Source organism: Pipistrellus hanaki, assembly GCF_964339955.1.
Source record: "Pipistrellus hanaki genome assembly, chromosome: 6".
NCBI lineage: Eukaryota > Metazoa > Chordata > Mammalia > Chiroptera > Vespertilionidae > Pipistrellus > Pipistrellus hanaki.
This window is the reverse complement of record NC_140508.1, coordinates 67,993,933-68,014,662: the sequence shown is the minus strand read 5'-3', so window position 1 is coordinate 68,014,662 and position 20,730 is coordinate 67,993,933. Positions and strand designations below refer to the sequence as shown.

At 44.2% G+C, this 20,730-nt stretch overlaps 1 protein-coding gene across 2 annotated transcripts in view; it reads left to right on the top strand.

The window, feature by feature from the left end:
- GAREM1 (GRB2 associated regulator of MAPK1 subtype 1) overlaps nt 1-20,730 on the top strand; it is a 132,303-nt gene that overhangs the window by 27,633 nt on the left and 83,940 nt on the right. The gene's annotated exons all lie outside the window — the stretch shown is intronic.

Here is a 20,730-nt window from a genome sequence, read left to right as displayed (position 1 = left end):
CAACCACGGAGCTACACCGACCAGGCGGTATTACATTTTAAAATGTGTTTCCATTTGTTCATTGCTACAATACAGAAATTGGATTTTGTGAGTTAACTTGGTATTTTTCAATCTTTCTTATTAGTTTAGAGAACTTTTGTATATTTTTTAGGATTTTCCATGTAGATATTCATGTTCTCTGCAAATAGGGACCACTTTAGTTCTTCCTTTCTAATCTATACTTTTTAATTTCTTTTTCTTTGTTTAATTGCAATGGCTAGAACTTCCCGTGTTATGATGAATGAAAATGGCAAGAATGGAGATCCTTGCTTTGTTCTGGATCTTAGGGGAAAACGTGTGTTCTCTTTCTCAAGGCCCACGATTTAGCTCTGGATTTTTATTTGTTTTTATTTTTTGTAGATGTCCTCTATCAGATTAGAAAGATTCTCTTTTCTCCCTAATTTTCTAAAAAAAATTTGTGTGTTTTTTTATTTATTTTTATTATGAATGGGTATTGAATTTTATGAAATGCTTCTATATCAGTTGAAATGATCATGTGTGGGTTTTATTTCTAGTCTATTAATGTGGTGAATTATAGTAGTTGACTTCAAGTATCAATCCAGCCACGGAGTCCCACGATAAACTCATCACTGTAGCACGGCCACAGGCAAGGTCCACAGATAAAAAGTGGCAGAAGTGGCCTGTTACTATCACTGTTCATATTTCATTGGTGACTTTTACCTCTAGGTTTATGTGGGATGTTGCTACAGTTTTCTTCTCCTGTACAGTCTTTGGCTGATCCTGGTTTTATGGTAATTCTGGCCCCATAGAATGAGCTAGAAAGTATTTCCTTCTCTTATGTTTTCTAGAAGGGATTGCAGAAGTAGTGTTGTTTCTTCCTTAAATGTTTGGTAGAAACTATCTGGGCTTTGAGATTTTTTTTTAAGGTTTTCTAACTATAAATTTAATTTTTTTAAATATATGACTACTCAGGCTACCAATTGTTTTCTTCAGTGAGTTTTGGGTGTTTGTGGTTTTTGAGAAGTTAGTCTGTTTCATCTAGACCAGTGGTGGGCAAACTCATTAGTCAACAGAGCCAAATATCAACAGTACAACGATTGAAATTTATTTTGAGAGCCACATTTTTTAAACTTAAACTTCTAACGCCACTTCTTCAAAATAGACTTGCCCAGGCCATACTATTTTGTGGAAAAGCCACACTCAAGGGGCCAAAGAGCCGCATGTGCCTCGAGAGCCGCAGTTTGCCGACCACGGATCTAGACTATTGACTATACGTGTGCAGAGTTGTTTTTAAGAGTTCCTTTGTTTTCCTGCTCAGACCTGCCTTGATATCCCCTCTTGTCTGATATTGATAATTTTAATCTCTCCCTTTTGTATTTTATCAATCCGGCTAGAGATTTATCAATTTCATTGATTTTTTTTTTTTCCCCCAAAGAACTAGTTTTAGGTTTGATTGATTTTTCTCTATTGTTTTATAGAAATTAAGAGAAGAATAGTGTATTCTATTTACCCCGATTTGTACCATTTCTGTTGCTTTTCTTCATCCCAATGTTCCAGGTTACCTTCTAGTGCCGTTTCCCGTCTGTGTGAAGAACTTTCTCTCCATTTTTCTTCCACTGAGAATGTCTCTCCCCTTCATTTGTCAGGGTATCCTCACTGGACAAAAGTTCTTTCCCTTCAGGACTTGAGAAGTGTTCTTTCTGCCCTCCATGATTTCTGGTGAAAAGTCAACAGTTATGTCAGTCTTTTTTTTTCCTTCCCTTTCTTTCCCCTTATGTCATTATACTCAGTCTGCTTTCAGGATTTTGGTCTTTGTCTTAAACGTTCAGAAGTTTGATTGGGTGTGTCCGGGCATGGATTTTTATGAGCTGATTCTGTCTGGTGTTCGCTGAGACTTTGGAACCTGTAAGTTCATATCTTGCAGCTTGCCAGCGTTTCCGCTGTGCTTTCTGGAGCCCTTTTTCAGCACCACCTTACCCTCTCCTTCAGAGCCTGAGGACAGGGAGGTCCCACCCTGCGGTGGTGTCCCCGAGAAGCATGAGGACCTGGGCATTTTTAAAAATATCTCTATTTTTCTTTCTGTTGGGTCATGTCTATTGATGTACTGATGATTTCTACAAGTTTACTGACTTTTTCCTCTGTTGTTTCCATTCTGCGGTAGAACCCATCAGTTAATGTTTTATTTCACTTATTGAACTTTTCCGTGCTAAAGTTCCCATTTGCTCTTTCTTTATGTTTCCTGGTTTCTGGCAGACTTTTTATCTATTTGTTTCATGGGTGTTTCCTGTTACATCATAAACCACAGTCCTAACAGCTGCTTTAAAGTCTTTTTCTAATCATTCCAGTGTTTGGGTTGGTGGCCATCTCTTCCCTTACACGTTGATGTTTTTTCTGGTCGTAGGCCACGTGGTGGCCATGCTGAATGTTCTCTGATGAAACCCAGGGTCTTGTTTAAATTTTAAGCAGAACATTGATTTTTGGCTTCGCCTTGTGTGAGCAGGCATTCCACAGCTCAGGTTCCGGTTACATGTTTCACCCTGCCCTTGTGGTCTGGGTTCCAAGGTCAGCTCTGTCCGCACAGCCTTTGCAGGGCTGATGGGATCTGACCTCCCTATGTCCGCCCCGTGGTCATTGGGTCTGGGCCCTGGTCTACCCTGTAGCTCGGTTCTCGGAGTGCAGGTAGGCTGCTGAAGGTCAGGTGTAGGCTCTTCGCAGAGGTGAGCCACGGAGTTCTAGACAACCGTGTGGATTGCTCCCTCGAGCCGCCCTCCCTCTGGTGCATCTCCCTGGCATTTTCTCCCTCCTCTGGGCCCCCTTCCCATTGCTCTAACCCAAAAGTCAACAGCTCCTGTATCTCCTCTTGCCTGCACTTCTTTCCACAATCACATCTGTGTCCAGGACCACGTTGCGAGGAGACACAGAAACAAAGAAACAGCAGCGATTTGCCCATTGTCTGGGGCCACCACTTCTCTCCTCGAGTTTGGGGACCTGCCCAGCTCTCACTAGCCCCTGGACTGCTGGAGACTCCGCAGCTCTCTGTGCCACATTCTCGTCCTGTCCCAGCTCTGTTAGCACCTCCTCTGTAAACTGAGTCTGCTCCGTGCATCCTGCCCGGGGTGGGGACCGCCTTCAGAGGAGAGGCAGTAGCACACTTCGTCCATCTTATTGCCAAAGAAACTGGAAAGGGTGGGTTCCAGCCGGGCTGAGACTAAGGCCCTGGCTTTCAGCATATTTATTTATGTTCAACCTTAGTGTGTGTGTGTGTGTGGGGGCGGGGGGGGGGGGGGGAGAGAGACAGAGAGAGAGAGAGAGCGTTGTTTTCAAAGCCACTAGTGGGAAGTTGTACTTGTGTGGTAATCACTTTTCCCAGTGATCCCCATCCTCTCCTTTGGACCCCACCCAACAGCTGTGGTCCATTCTCATGGCAGGACTAACGCACTGGCATGTAAATAGTACTCTAGGACTTGACTGGTGACTATGCCAATACCTTTGACCTGCAGTGGGCTTGCTAACCGAAAAGGACAAAGCTTTTTAAAATCTCATATGTCCTCTATTGTGATTTGGCATTTGCATGATAATATAACACTGTGACATGATGTTTGAAACCAAGTTGTTCATGTATCATGTTAGTTTTATGTTACTAGATCATCCATGACAATGCATGATTTCTGGTCTTCTTTGAACATATTAACCAATATTTGTAGTGTAGGAAGTGGCCAAGTATTTATCTCATTTTTGCTTGTACTGTAGGCTCACAGCAATTAAAGAATGTCATCCTAACCTAGCCGGTGGGCTCAGTCACTGAGCACTGACACGTGTACCAGGAGGTCACAGTTCGATTCCCGGTCAGGCCACAGGCCGGGGTTACAGGCTTGATCCCCAGTGTGGGGCAGGCAGGAGGCAGCTGATCCATGATTCTCTCTCATCGTTGATGTTTCTCTCTCTCTCTCTCTCTCTCTCTCTCTCTCTCTCTCTCTCTCTCTCTCTCTCTCTCCCCTCTGCCCCTCTCCCCCTCTCCCTCTCCTTCTCCCTCTCCCTCTCCCTTTCCTCTCCTCTCCTCTCCTCTCCTCTCCTCTCCTCTCCTCTCCTCTCCTCTCCTCTCCTCTCCTCTCCTCTCCTCTCCTCTCCTCTCTCCTCTCTGAAATCAATAAAAATATATATTTTTAAAAAGAATGTCATCCTACACCAGGTGAGCTGGAAAGTCTGTACATTGAGAATCAAAGATCACCTCTGGCTGGATTCAGTGCTTTTCATTCAAGAAGCCAACTGCCCTTGATCAGCATAGATTAAACCCTTATCAGGAACCCAAGCCGGAAACACAGCCAGGAACTGTGCTCCTGGCTTCTCTCAGGCATCTGCCCAGCAGGGTCTCCCCTTCGGAGCTGAGGGCGCTGTGCTGTGAGGCTCAGGGTCACATGGCAGCAGCAGAGTGCAGGATGGCAGGGCTGCTTCCTTGGAGGTGAAGGGAGCTGCCCTCCAGGAAAGGATTGGTTCTGTTGGGAGCCAAGTTTTAGGTTTGCTTATTGAGGGCCAATGGCAGGGATCCTGGAAGGTGGACATTATTACCCAGAATGCTGAAGTGCTGTGTTTTTTATTTTTTTAATGAGCTTTTTATATTTGATTCTCCTGATAGAAATAACCCTAACAGGTAGGTCATGGGCACCAAAGCCATTCAGATGATTTGGGATATCACTGGGGAGACATTCGAGGAGTAAAGTTCCAGTAGCTGATGTGGAATGATATATGGTTTTAATCTACCTGATTGCTATTGATATACAAAGGGCTCGCCTGGGATGCAGATTTGAAGTGGGGACGTTCCCTTTATTCTCAGATGGAGATAGCAAATGGCAGTGTGGCTAGTAGATTAGGGTCCCCAAAACTGACCTCATCCTTTTGTCCCCCCATCAATCAAAAGAAGTGATCACCGCGGGCTTCATTTTTGGGTTATTTCTGAGGGGGAAGGGGCAGTACACAAACAAAAAATGTATTCTAGAAATGCTTTCCTACATGTGAACTTTCCCTGGGGCTTTGCAAATGATACACGCAAGCTCAGGCTACTCCAACCGAAAAGGAGAGGGCAGGCGTGTCCTGGGACCAAGGGCCAGAGCCTACAAAAGACTACACCGAGGGACAGAGAAGATGGCAGATGGCCTTACTGTCACAGGTTGGGCACGTCCTCCAAATGTGGTACCTGGGGTTCCTCCCCTGTGGGGAGGAGTGACATTTAATGGTGAAGGGCTGGACTACACAGAAGCCCCAAAGCGACCCATGTTTCGATTCTCCAGCCGATTTCAATGAGAGCCTCTGATGGCCTGTAGCCTTTAGGAAGGTGACAAAATTTATCCAACCTGCAAACAAGTTTTTCCACCTTTTCCATTCTCAAGCTGTCATACTGTTCCCACGATTTCCCTCCAGGTGGCTGCCCTGTGTCCCAAGAGATCACTGCATTCCTAGTGGGATTGTCTATTTTTAAGAGGATGACTTCTCTTCTTCTGACATAATCCATCCCATTTTTAGAACGCTCTATCGTACGCTCTTCCGCCATATATAGTCATATTTTTACATGCGATTTTACCAAATTACACTGTACCCCATCTCCTTCCTTTTCCTTGTGCTTTTGTGAGCTAGAACATTGATGAGACGTAAGAAATTTAGCTTTCAACTTTAGAAACTAAAGCTTTACCATGTCAATAAATGATGTGGCATTTTGGAAAGGTCTCATTTTTTTTATGGTTGGAAGGAAAATTGGAAATATTTGTGAGTCATTGTAGTTGTCTCAGTGAGTTTGATGCCAGCTTTCTCTCCAAGGTTAGATGCTAAATTTAAACACAGAGGATCACTTATCTCCATATGCCTGATTTTAATATTAGGCCATGACTGCATATAATATTACAGGCCTTTGGAGTAGAACTTGTCATGTGCACTTGTGGGTGGTAAGCATGTTCCTTGTATCAGCTGACGGTAGCAGTGTTACACCCAGACCATGGCTGACTTTACGTGTCACCATTTGAGAACTGAGCTCTCCATTTCTACCTCCAGCTAAGGGAGACAGGAACTCCTGGTTCTCTCTCCAGCTCCTTTATTTATTTATTTTTATTTTAAATATCTCTTTCTTGATTTCGGAGAGAAGAAGGGAGACACAGAGAGATAGAAACATCAGTGATGAAAGAGAATCATCAATTGCCTGCTTCATGCACCCCCCCTACCAGGGGTTGAGCCTGAAACCCAGGCAAGTGCCCTGACGGGAAATAGAACCATGACCTTCTGGTTCAATTATCAATGCTCAACCACTGTGCCACACTGGCCAGGGATCCAGCTCCTTTATTTATTAACAGAGTGGCATTGGATTAATTATGTCACCATTTTGAGCTTCAGTTTTCCTCACCTGTAAATTTGGGGGAAGGAGTTCATAGAGCTATTGAACGTTAAAAGTAATACTTAACACGTTTCCTGGAAAATAACGACCTTTCACTAAGTGGTGGTAGCTATTAATTTTTGGTAAATGATGTGTTTTCTTGCAAAATGTGCCTTCACCAATGGCAGGGTCCTCGCCTCCTTGATGTGATGTCTGCTTTGTTGCTTTGCAGTTGCAACTGTCTGTGTCTTGCCAAAACTTGGAGCTCCCAGAAGCTCTCGGGATGATGGGGCAATGAGGGTAATGCAGACTTAGGAGGGAACTGATGAAATAAGTGGCAAGCTCTTTAGCTCTTCCGGGAATATTATTAACAGGGCCGGGTTGATTGAATTATGGAAGCTCTAAGTACAATTAAAAGGGGAATTTCTGTAAAGTAAAGAAGATGGCAGAAATGCATTTGAAGGCTCTGACTTGCAGAGGAATCTAAGGCTTGCCACCGACTATCAGACTTACTGTCCACGCGTCTCTTGGGGACGAGGCAGCCCTGGGGTCCTGACTGTGGGGCTCTGTGCTTGTGAGGCTGGCTCCATGCCTCTCCTGAACATCTGTTGACTTAAAATCTTGGCCACCAAAGGAGCACTTTATCTTGTACTGTCGTGCATGTCTTGATTCTCTCGCACATGTTAGTCTCTCTCTTTTTCTTCTCCAACTCCCTCTTTCTCTGCTCCCAGGAGAGGTTCTTGGACCTGATCCATCAGTCAGCAGACGACTGAGGCAAATATTTCCCCACAATATTTGCCAATGAACTTGGAAGTACTGTTCACCTCGAACAGTGGTAAATTGCATCTAAGATAGGAACATCTTTCTCTAGGGAAGTTTTCACAATTGTCAAGCAGAAGAGTCTCCAAATAAACGTTTTGCCCTAATGATCATATAATAAATGGGTTACGTAAATGTGTGCCCTATCCCTAAATATGGAAAAGGTTCTTTGGAAAAAAAAAAAGAAGAAGAAGAAAATCACAGCACAGAACAAGGGCCTGCTCTGTTTTCTCTGCTGGGAATAGTGCTTAATAAGTACTATTTGACAACATGCTGAATTAAGAGAATGTTATAAGGATGGTTCACAAAGGGAAGTGAGTAAAACATCTGATGTTTACAAGTTCTGTTTATATGTAAGCTGATAGCGCCATAAAGCCATGCTTAAAGCTTTACTTTTAAAATTTTATTCAAGGCACATGAATATGCATGCTGAGGGAAACTGCTTTTATCTGGTTCCAAATATATACCTTACCTTGGTGTAGCTGGTGCTATTTCAGAATCGGATTGTTTGCCCTGTTGGTTTGAAATGTATCGAGTCCTGGTAAACTGACTTATATGGACCAAATTCATGCACACGGATTTGTCAACCTTGACTTTGATCTTATCCTACTATCTTATCTTAGTTTCTAACCATAAGGAACTATGATTTCCTTCCTAAATGGAAATTAGGATGATTCATATGTTTATGTTTCTATGAATATACTGGAGTATTAAAGGTCGGTGAGATTTAATGTCCAAAAAAGAAATTACTGTCAAAGGTTGTTTATAATAGCTCTGTTTACATTTCAAAATCACAAGCTAAGTATCTCAAGTTTAGTTTATCGTATATTTCAAGATACATTTACCAGGACTCAATACATTTCAAACCAACAGGGCAAACAATTGGATACAGGAAGGTACTTCCATGGGACAGTCAAAAGTAGTTCTGTTTATTATCAGATACCTGTAATCTAGAGTCAGGTATCAGCACTATGAAATGACTTGCGTGTGAAAGTACACAATAGTCTAGTTTCTGATTTTGTTTTCCAGCTAGGCTTCTCGCTGACATGTGCTTTAAAGAGAAGATAGGCTGTAGACAATCCCTGATGCCTCTCGCACCTTAAAGATCTGCCCTTCACTGGCCATGACCTTGTGCGAGAACTGTAGTCTGTCTGAATGCATGGTAGAAGAGCGATGTGGCAGGCAGCTGTAGGCTGGATATTTTTGTGACCTATTCGAAGTCTTGTCAGCTGTGTAGCTCATGGAACACCTAAGTTTTTGCCTATTCAAATTCCTCCCCTTTCTTTTCCTTCCTTAGGAGTACTAGTAAGTGCAATTCTGAAGAGCAGAACAAATGCCAGAGGAGAGAGAGAGGGGGGAAGAGAGAGAAAGGAAGAGAGAAACAGAACAATTAAATAGTGTTAAGTTTTCAATGCTGAAAAGTACATATAATGTAAGCTAATACCTTGCATTTTACTTTATAACTATCTGGCAGTTGTGTGACATTTATGATTCATAGAATACATTCATCAGCGTTCTCATGTAATCCTCACAACCATTATGAAAGAGGTGCTGTTCTACACACTTCACTTAGAGACAACAGCCCCCAAGATTATGGTGACTTAACTGAGTTTACACAGCCGGTGTCGGGCCAGGATGCAAATCCGCCGGAGCCTGCAGAGCCAGCTGCTGGTCCTTCTGTGCTTCCTCGGATTCACTTCGGCCAGGTTTGCTCTGAAGCGACATCGGGAGAGACAGTCTAGGCCAGTGGTCGGCAAACTCATCAGTCAACAGAGCCAAATACCAACAGTACAACGACTGAAATTTCTTTTGAGAGCCACATTTTTTAAACTTAAACTTCTTCTAACGCCACTTCTTCAAAATAGACTCGCCCAGGCCATGATATTTTGTGGAAGAGCCACACTGAAGGGGCCAAAGAGCCGCATGTGGCTCGCGAGCCGCAGTTTGCCGACCACAGGTCTAAATGAAGAGCACGTGCTCGTGTGAAACCTGAGCATCGCGCTGGCAGTGTGGGCGGGTCTGAGTGGCTCAAGACTGCCTAAGGTTGGTAAGCTTTGAGTTTTGTATTATGTAATTACAGAATCCCTTTGTGGTGAGTTGGGGAAAACAATTCTTAGACAAGTTCTATACTGTCACGTGGTGACTCTCACCCTGAGTTTGAAGAATGGGAATCACAGCAGAGTTACACAGGAATTGGTTCAGCCAAGGTAAAATGAGTATTAGTATTAAATACCTGGGCTGCCAAGACCTTGAGCTCCCAGCCAGGCGTGGAAGGCAGGCCCCCAGAGATGAAATGTCACTGCAATTACAAGGACACTGGGCAAGATGGGTTCGGGGTGCCAAACAAGGACTTCCCCAGGAAAGGGGGTACGAGATGGAGGAAGGGTGAGGGGGCACCCTAGGCAGAAGGAGATGGATGTCTTGCATCAGCTTTGGATTCCACTCTTTGCCATTTGAATGGGAATGTTCTTTATGAACCTCCCGGAAGACGTGTGGGATCCTCTGAATGGAGGAGCGAGTGCCTGGGTTTCATCCCAGCCAGGAGGGCGGTTCAGGGTCAAGAACATGAAATGCAAAGAGCAGAGGGCTCAGCAGGAGCCAGTGCCCAGATACATCTGGAGGGTAGAGTAGCACATTTCCCCCACATCGGTAACTGACTCCTTTCTTTTCAGAATAGGGATTCCCTCTCTTCTTCCCCCTCCAGTCTAGCACTGTAAAGTACAAAGGAGCATAGCAAAGAAGTCTTGAGACCTAAGCATCGCACATAGAGTCATCCTTTTGAAGCTATTTAAAGCTGTGATGAGGATATCAAATTAACTTTAAAAATCCAAGTGAATTAGTTGGAAATTACATAAAACCTGATTCTTAAATACAGACTAGTAAGTTTTGGCTGCATTCATTTCTCAAATTTATCTGATTATAAGATTTTATTTGTCTCCAGAGTCTAAGTGAACTATAGCCTACTCGAGATGTTAAAAATAAAGCAGAGTTGCCCTCTCACGTGGCTTTTCCACTCACTTTGGGTGAGGTAGCAACTGTTCTCATGGCCTAATATCTTAAAGTCTAAATTGGGTTTGATTGCTTTGAAAGGTCGCTTTGAAAGTTACTCTACAAGCACAAAGTTAACCCATAATACTTGACTCAAATTCTGTATCTGCTCTATACTAGAATAACTGGCTTCCTTCCCATATTACTATATATAGGGGAGGGGGAGTAGAATTCTAACACGGCCCCTTTGATCTCCATCCCTCGGTGTTACACCAGATAGTTACATTATAAGGCAAAGAGGATTTTTGCAGATGTAATTGAGGTCCCTAATCAGTTGACTTTAAGATAGGAAGGTCATCTTGGTGAGCCCAACTTAATCGGGCAAGTCCTTTAAAATCAAGTTTTCTCTGGCCTCAGTCACAGAAAAGGAGCTCAGAGATCATCCAGGCATGAGAGGCATTCACCAGGAGACTGGGTTTCCATCAGCAAGACAGCCCTGGGGCCCCAGGGCAGGAGTGGAGTCATCTCCCATCAGTAGACAGAGAGACACAAGGATTTCAGTTTACAACTGCAGTGGAATTCTGCCAGCAGCAGGAGTGCGTTTAGGAAAAGATCCTGAGCTGCAGGAGAACTCAGCCAGCCACCCAGCTTGATTTCAGCCGAAGCTGAGAGCCCCATCATGCCATGCCAAATTTCCAACCTTCGTGTAAGCTGCTAAGTGTATGGCAACTTGTTATGCAGCAACAGAACACTAATACAGAACACTAATACAGAGTCCCTCGCTCCATGTCTCTCTGCTAATACAGGTTATTGGTCTTCCGAGTGGCCATGTTAGCATGTCTCAAGCTTACAGTGTGTTTTCCATCTGTAAAATAGCCCTGTTGCACTGAATCAAGGAGACTCCAAGTTCGATTCCTTTTCTCTTTTAAAACCCTGAGCCCCAAAAGAATAAAAAATAAATAAAATCCTGAGCCCAATCGTATTGGTTCTAGCTCATTGTGATGCTTGGGGCAGGTCCCACCCTCTTGGGGAAAGTAGGGAAAGCCTTGCTCTCTCCGTGATTATATTGTTCAAGTATCATCATGCGTAAAGTCATTTGTGAATGTGGGTTTCTGCTCCTTTTCACTTTGCTGATATAATTCTTGGGGATGTTATCGCACACTGCAGAAGACGTTTACCACATGATGCATTGCAGTGGGTCTGTTATTCCCATTTCACATGCAGAAAACAAGCCAAGGAGCAGTGTCCAGCTCTCCCATGGCAGAGGTAGGACTGGGACCTAGACCAGCAACATGTGTGGGCTGGGCCTCGGGCATTGACTCGTATGCTACCTAGTGACGAGGGGCAACAGACCACATGGTCCCACCAGTGACATCTGTTAGCACGACAAGGAGAAAGGAACTCGTTTTGATTCTCTCACTCAGGGGAAAAGAACACAGGTTGTTAGTTCTGTTATCTGGGGGTTGTTCTAGTTTAGTGTTGGTTTTATTTAGACCCTCTAGTACAGTGGTCAGAAAACACATTAGTCAACAGAGCCGCAGGCCGACTGGCAGAGGGTAGGTTCTTGACTTCGTACAGGAAAAATGTCATCACGTGAGCCCAGGTGAGGGTGAGGGAAAGTGTGCTAAAGCCGGGGACAGTGGAACACCGGCAGGATTAGCATAGAAGAAACAACAGGGGAGTCTGGGCTGGGCTGCCCTAGCTCTCAGGGAGTCAGAGAAAAGGGGTACTGTGGGACAGGTTCAGGGGTTAGCCTGGGACGAGCTGCCACTGCCTGTTGCTCCCCTGGATGCAGTGGCTGGCAAACTCATTAGTCAACAGAGCCAAATATCAATAGTACAACGATTGAAATTTGAGAGCCAAATTTCTTAAACTTAAACTATACAGGTAGGTAGGTACATTGTTATTAACTTAATTAGGGTACTCCTAAGCTGGCCTTTGCTAAAAACTCAAGGGGACAAAGAGCCGCATGTGGTCGCAGTTTGCTGACCACTGCTTTAGGGTGTAGGAGATTTGTGCCTATGGGGGAAGAAGTGGGAAAGGGAATAGCGGGGCCGGGGGGAGGGGGGGCGTGGGGGGGCGCGCTGGGGGGGGGGGAGAGTGGGCAGAGTGGTGGCCACCCTAGGGGGAGAGCTTGAGCTGGGTTCTTTGTCTTGAGGCTTTCTCTCTTTCTCACGGGCGGGAATCTTAGGGGAGGTCTAAAGGGAGGGTTTCAGCACAATATTCACCAGTTTTCTAGATGAGCACCTTCAGGGTGGTGGTCTGCACTGATGGGTCAGTGTCAGGCAGGAGGTCGTTGGTCGTTGCAGTGGGTCCTGGTGTCGCCCACCTGGTTGCGCTGCTTTTCTGGGCCTGGAGCTGAAATACAACGGAGACCCAGATTATCTCCAGGAAGGCAACCGTCCGTACCTGCTGTGAATGGCCAGCTTGTCTCAGTTTCCCTGTTCCTCTTGTCCTGGCTTACCGGCCTGTCTCACTACCTAATGGGTGGAGTCATCAGGTATGCATCTCGATAAGTGGAAGCAGAGAGCTGGGGGCAGGAAGCAGGTCCTAGGACATTTACCTGGGCACTGGCCTTGCCTGCGTGGCCTTCTCATCGCCAAGTGTCTGGAGGAGCCTGCCTGCTTCTGTGGTTCTCAGTTGCTCTTGGTCTCTGCATGCCTTCATGCGTGAACATCTCACACCGTGTGGTGAATACATACATCACATTAGCCAAGTGTATCATCTTACATGCACCGTCCCACACTGGGGGAAACACCAGATGCATCGCCCTTACTGAGGGAGGAATATCTGTATCCTGGCTTTTATGGGATCGCCAAAGAGTATTTTTCTTATGTAAATATTTGCCCCCTCTCTCACCTGCCGGTAATGTGATTCCGTGCTATGTGCCAGGGATTTGCTATAGTGTGAGTGTTTGTAGAAATACTGATACTGCTAGCTCTCCTGTTTTTCTAAAATTACTTGGCATAGGTTTCTTATCTTTTCAATGTGAGGTACAGTTCAGTATTTCTGAAATTTCAAATTGAACTTCAGGAGGCATACTTCTGTTTCACACAGCAAGGATCTATTGTGGACGGTTGAAAAGAGCCCTGTTGTCCTAGGGCTCGTTGAAAAGAGGTAATCATATATCCCTAATCTCTCTCTCTCTTTCAAACAGCTTTCTCTCCTTTCACTTATTCCTTTTTGCTTAGATTTCACCACAAAGTTCTTTGAGCACCACTTAGTGCTTTGTCGAAATTAATCTTTACTCCTTTCTATTCTTGCCGGGATTTCACAGTAAAACTCAAAACACAAAAACACAACAACTCTCTCACTTGCTTAGAACCCAGGATTATAGAGTGTGTGTCTAAAAGGGGTTCTTAGACAGGGTAAATTTGTGGATGTTTGTTGAGGGTAGTAAGAAATCAATAGAAAATACTTAGGGGGGAAATGGCCTTTTCTAAATACTCTGCTTTCCTTGAGGCCTTAATGTTGAATGAGACTTGTGTGTCTAATTCATACTTAAACTTACTTGTGACTACTCACCAATTTCCACCAGAGATTGTTCATTGAGAAAGCACTTCTTATACCCCTACTCTGTGCTCAGCATCTCGTGGAACGCAGACAGAGCAGAAAAAGAGATGATATATTGGGCCCAAAGAATTGAGGGTTCCTTGTCTTTTATTCACCCAACGTAGATAGGTGTGATGGGGCTCTACCTACCTCCTCAGCATTTGTGTTATCACCCGAAACTTCCAGTACTTTCCATCATTGAAGGAACTGGCAGCAAATACTAGTATTTGGCTTGATTTAAAGTCAGAGTAATTTCTAAAATAAAATATCCTTTCTGATTAGGTTGGCTTATTATTATAGAGTCTGCTCCAAAGGATGAAGTTGCTTCCTTTAAATTCTTACCATGTTCAGGACACTGGGAGTTCCTACTTATGGTTGCACTAGCATGTCTGTGCTACGGGTTCCTGGCCAAAGTGAGGTCCTAGTAGAGGTGAGGAGAGTCGGCTATGAGGTCTTCCTTCTTTGTAATAATGGTCAAAGGGGTGCAGGCTGTAGATGGCCTTTGCTTTCTATGGGGCTCACTGTGTGACGTCACTGAGGTGCTTAATGCCGGTACTACATTTTCCTGTTAATGATAAATTCTAGGAAAGTTGTTTCCTCTGTATTCCTCATTATTTATTTTTTTTCTTGCCATTAATATAAAAACACTATTGTTCTCTGTACAGTAGGGATACTTGATATTTCACCATTTAGAACCATGCACCTAACTTGGTTTCATAAATAACTTACAGCCAAAGCTCATAATATATGTGAATATAACCATCCAAATGTGAGCTAACATACAACTCTTACCTGTAATTAGGTACACGTAAATAGTTCTATTAAATGTGTGACAAGATTTTTTTTAAATGACTTTTGAGTAATATTCAGGTTTTTATGGAGTACATTTGAGTTAGCAAAAGTAATTCAGCCTTCACAATTCCAAACTCGTTAGGAAGTTTGAAAGGAATTATCAGAAGCATAATATTGATGAATGCTGTGTCCTGTAAACCATGTGGAATTATTTTAAAGTAAAAACAAACATTAGATACCAGACATTGTTTCAATTTTAAAGGCTCAAATAGTAAGTACTTCCTTAGATGGGCACCTTTCATGAAATTGGTTTTTTTAAAAAATCAAAACCAAAAGTTATTTTTTGTTTTGAAACTCACTTACATATTTTGGTTAATTATTGCAGATACTGCAATTCTTACTTTATTCCAATACTCCTGTATTAATTTAGACTTGCATTTAGCTTCAAATCACAGAGACCACAGCTGACAAGGAACTTGTATTCACGATATACAAAAGCCCCTTACAACTCAACAACAAAGCCAAATAACCAATTTTCAAATCGGACAGAGGATTTGAATAAACACTTTTCCAAAAAGTAGTAATGGCTGATAAGATCACAAAAAGATGCTCAACATATAAATCAAATTCACAGTGAGGCACACTTCACACCCATAGAGATGACGATAATTAAAAGATGGATAACCCAGGTTGGGGAGTTATGTGGAAATTGGAACTTGCATTCATTGCTGGTGGACTGTAACATGGTGCAGCCAATTTGGCAAACAGCCTGGAGTTCTGAAAAAGTTAAATTTAGAGTTACCAAATGACTCAGCAGTCCCACCCCTCCCAAGGCAAATGAAAACATATGTCCACACAAGAACTTGTACATACATGTCCATTTCAGCAGTACTCGGTAATTTCCCACACTGTAACAGCCCAAATGTTCAGCATCATAAAACATGGTCTGTCCATACAGTCAAATATTATTTGGCCATAAAAAGGAATGGACTCACACTACCACATAGATGAACCTTGAAACAGACACAGAAGTCACATATTTTATAATTTCACTTATACAAAATGTCCAGAATAGAGAAATGTATAGATACAGAAACCAGAGTGGTTGCTTAAGGTTGTGGTGAGTAGTAGGAATGACTGTTAATAGCTATGAGGTTTCTTTTGGAGTGATAGAAATGTCCTTTACCTCCTTACCCTTACCTATCCTTTCTTTACTCGCCATGGTGTTTGGATTGTAGTTCTTTGGAACAAAGAAATGTTATCATAGTGCCATGTTCCATTCTCCCAGCAAATATTCCGTGTTTGGGAGATGCTAAAACAGCTAGGGTCTCATGCATTGAAAATATTTGGGGATGCTAATTAAATAGCATTTGATTAGATGGGCTGAAATGTCTGGGCTGAAATGTCACTAGAACAACGAGAAGGAAGTTCAGTTCTAGCTGCCTGTGGAAAACTACAGCCCCTCCTGGGTGGGGTGTCCCAGGCCCAGTGTATCTCAGCGGCCCAGCTGGGTGTGGCCAGGCGCAGTACGGCGGTCTGTCCCCTGTGGTTCACTGAGGGACCCAGGCAGCTGGCAGTGAGCTGTGGGCAGCTTGTTCCCAGGTCGTCCTGGGCATCGATGCTCGGCCCTGGGCTGAGGAGAGGGCAAGGAGGCTGTGGGCAGTCTTGGTGGGCAAGGCCGGGACAGAAAGTGGGAAGTGTCATTTCTGCTCATCCCCTTGGTGAGCACTGGGCAGCGTGGCCCCCTGCGTGGCGAGGGCACTCGGAAAGAAAGGACTCCTGTCTGGTGGCTGGCCGCTGCCAGGGAGGTATTTTATAAAATGTTGGCGTTGTAAGAGAAAAGCGGTGGTTTGAGTCTGTAGCTCCCCAGGATGCCTGTCTACATGGAAAGGGGCGGGAGGTCAAGCAAGCGCATAATTAAAATTAAGCAGCTCTATTTATTTGCAATGAGGAAGTACACGTAAAATGTTATTGCCGGACCAGCTTTCCTTCAACATTGGCCAGATAAAACAATGCGCAGCCCTGCAATTAGATTTGTAGTAAGTAGAGAACAGATAGCACAGAGCCTATTAATGGGTCCATTGTTGATCTTATGTCCGTAACAGATAAAAACACTGCCCTGTTCAGTAAATCTGATTCCCATTACACATTATTAACAAATCAAATTATTCCAGTGGGGCCTCATTAATCGGCCAACGAGATGCAGGTGCCCACCGGAGACCAGTCCTACCATGTGCTGAGAAGGAAGCAGGCAAGTGGGGAGAAGAGCGTGCTTAGGAAACACCCTGGTGTGATGAAAGGAATGCATGCTGTGCGGAGTGCAGAGGCAGGAAGGGTTCTGGGAGCTGGAAAGATGGAAAGTGCACACCCGCCGAGGCACATCCACACATTGTTGGCTGAGCCTGCTTCTCTGGTGTGAGAAGCAACACCAAGAACGAGGAGACAGCTGAGACCGGTTTGGCTTAGTGGATAGAGCGTCGGCCTGCGGACTGAAGGGTCCCGGGTTTGATTCCGGTCAAGGGCATGTACCTTGGTTGCGGGCACATCCCCAGTGTGGGGTGTGCAAGAGGCAGCTGATCGATGATTCTCTCTGATCGATGTTTCTAACTCTCTATCCCTCTCTCTTCCTCTCTGTAGAAAATCAATAGAATATATATTAAAAAAAAAAAAAAAAAAAAAAAAAAAAAAAAAAAGAACGAGGAGACACAAATGTGGAAAATCAAAAACAGTTCAAATGATTGGCTGCCCCACATCACAGCACATCCAGGATAAGCAGGAATGGCAGGTAGGAGCTACAGGTGGCATTGGACTGCAGGTTTTGGCCCCATCCCAACAGGCCATCCTGAGGGACCACCCCTATGCATGAATTCGTGCACTGGGCCTCTAGTTTAACACATAATTCTTTTAGACTTACTGTTGTTACATCATTAAGCTAAATATATAATTTCAGTAAGTTATACATAGCAGTTAAGCAATGGGCTAATTATATCACAAAAATTGTTTACTATATGAATTCATATATAATTTCTCTATTAGTGGCCTACCCTAGGATATTTTAAGTGATTATATTAAGTTTTATTTCTAGACAATTTTTGTGAAACTTTTTTTTGCCTAAAGCAGGCACATGGTTAAGTTGTTTAAAAAAAATTAAAAGGCATAAGCTCAAAAATAAGCTTGATTTCTTACTACTTTATGGCTTCGCAGATCATTCTGAATCCTCTTGACTGCTAGAGTTTACAGCATCAGCTAGCAGTAGGATCTAACATTACATTTTCATTTCGATTAACTTGACTGCAATTGTGCCTTTGCTGCCTCTTCAGAACCCACTGTGGAATAAAATTAAAACAGTTTTTATGATGTAACAATTTTGTTTCAGAAAATGACATTTTTCTTTTCCCCCTGAATGGCACTGTGGTTTCTCCTTTCTCCCACTCCTCTTTCCCAGCGCCACCAGATGCATTTTCCTGAAGTGGGGTTTTGGCCGTTCTCGTACCTAACACTCTCCCCCTGGCTCCCCATTGCCTTCCTCTCCTCGAAGACCATCTCATCCATCAAAGGACCAGCCCTAATGCTTTCCATTCCTGTTACCATGTTCTTGATCGTCTCTGCTGATGTCCCATCTCCACTCCTGATTCCTTCTTCCTCTGCTTGGCACTCACCCTGCCCTACCTTTCATGAAATGACATAAGGATGCATCTCACCAATGAGAATGTTGATTTCCTGAATGCAGGCCCCGAAGCGTTATGCTTTGCCCACCCTTCCATTGCTTTGTGCATAAAAGAGACTCAGTAAGTGTTTGTTGCTCATCAAATTGTGCATATTAAGTACCTATCCTTCTTTGTCTATTATGATACCTCAAAGCTGTTTTTTTAAAGGCAAAATAAGTAAACATATGTTTGCTGGAAAACATGACAAACTTGTGAATTGCTCCTTTCTCCTGATCCTCTCCCCCTTTACCCGCAGCCCCTCTCACCCCCTGATTAACCCATAATCCAAGCATTCTCATTGACGGTGCTGTCTCCTTCCTGTGGGACCTTGAGCGTCCTAGGGCAGAGGTCTTGGTCTTGTCCCCCGATGTGTGTCCCCAGCGTGGGAATGCTGCTTGGCATGTTCAGGGAACCATAGGCCAGTCTCCCTGTTGTTTGGGTTGTTGATGGTTTTCAAGGCGACAGTCGGTGTGGTGTTGGGAGAGCAGGAGGGAGGTGGGGAGATAGTGAGAGACCCTGAAGTCAGTTTCTGCCACGTAGCTGTGCCGCTCTGGGCAAGGGTCTTGACTGCTCTGAAGATCCTTTCCTCCCCTGTGAAAGGATGACCTGACCCAAATGACAGGGTTTCTAAACAGGATGACCTTCAGGGAGGGAAATCTCACAACAAATAAAATCAATAGCTGACATCACATGACAGAGTGGTCCTCCCCAGGGCCCCTCGCTGGCTCCAGGCATCCTGAACCGCTGGGAAGCAGGTCCATTCCTATCTCCTGGGAGAAGGAAGGGCCTGCCCGGGACCACACTGTGCTGGGGCAGAGCCTGGCTAGACCAGGAGTCCTGGGCTCTGAAGCCCGTGTTTGTAGCTCCCAACTACCAGGTATATGCCCTTCCCCGCTCTGCCCTTGGGGGGACGGAGCCCTGAGGGTCTATATGATGGGCAGTGCTTCTAGACCTTTCGTTCCTGCCCTCATATGCTCGAGAGATGAAAGGGCTGCTGAGTAACACTGGCCTCGCCAGACTGTGTCTTTATGAACCTGGTCTCCCAAAGTGTGCGGGGCAGGGGCATCTGGTTTGGACATATGTCCCCACAACGGGACCTTCCCCCTCCTGCTCAGGTACCTCCACTTCCAGTCCCTGCCACCACCACCACCACCACCACCCCCCCACACACACACACACACATAAAAGCTTTAACTCTTAGCCTTTTCTGCAACAAAGATAGCATATTCTTGCAGTAAGACTGTATTAAAAATGATGGCCTTGTTAGTTTGGGAACAGTTTGATGGCTTATGGTTGTAATAACCAAGTTGATCGTTACAGCTGTCCAGCTGTCTCTTCTCTTCTTCTTCTTTTTTTTTTTTTTAAATTGAAAAATTGCTGCAACTTTTAAGAAGGTTTGGGGGATTGGTAAATGCCATTTGGAAACATACAGTTAAATCACCAATAACTTTTCATTCTTGAAATATGATAACATCAAAAATAAGGCAGGCTGGTGGTATTCTGTATCAAGGAATTAGCCTTTCCGGCTATTTTTTGGAGCTTTGAAAATTCCTAAGTGGGATTCATGGGATCATTCCTGCGTGTAGAAAACTAACTTTTCCATTTCAGGGTGTGGATTTCTCTTTCGAAATAGTCTGTCATTGGTTCAAAGGTGAAAAGGGTCCATCAGAATTATTAAAATGGAAAATAATGTTACGTGTATTTAATTGATGGGGATGTTTGGTAGGAGGCCAGAGAGAACTGACAAAACACATCAAGTTGCAAAGGAGAAACAGGCTGGTGTTTTTGTTGGTGTTTCGGCAGAGACAGCTAGGCTTCTTCTTTATGTTGGTAGCTGTGTCCTGTCGTGTTTAAGAGCAGAAGCTTCGGAACCAGTCGGCCCAGGCCCGAATCTGCTCTTGTCCGCTTCTCCAGCCTGTGGCTTCTACATGTCACTTTCCTCCTGCGCACTGATTTCTTCTCCGCCTGCCAGGAAGGGATCGTACCTCCCTCATCATTACTGTATTACATGTCATAATATATGCAGAGCATCTAGGTATTACCTAACTTAACCACTTAATCTTTGTTTTATACTCATTGGAATATAATTCTTTAGATAAAATGAGGCATTTGAAGATCTCTTTGCAAATAATTTAGAAACATTTTTATGGAAGCTTGAGTGACATTATCAACATGTCATGGGATGCTTTATAAATATGTGTGTGTCTAGTTTATATATATAATATATATACTTCCTCTGGCTGCTGGCACCAGTTTTCCTCTGGCACCTAAGCCCAGGCCTTCGCTCTGTCTGCCGCCTTCCATCCTCACTCTGGCCAGAACCTTCAGTGTTTGCTTCAGCTGGAGCCTTCAGTCTTCTCCACTCTGGCTGGAACGCCACTCCTGTAGCTTCCTGGGGCCCCTGCCCTTCCCATCATAGCAGAAGTTCCGCCCTGCCCAGCCACTCTGCACCTGTGTATGCAAATTAACCTACCCGCTTTATTGGGTTAATTTGCATACTCACTCCTGATTGGCTGG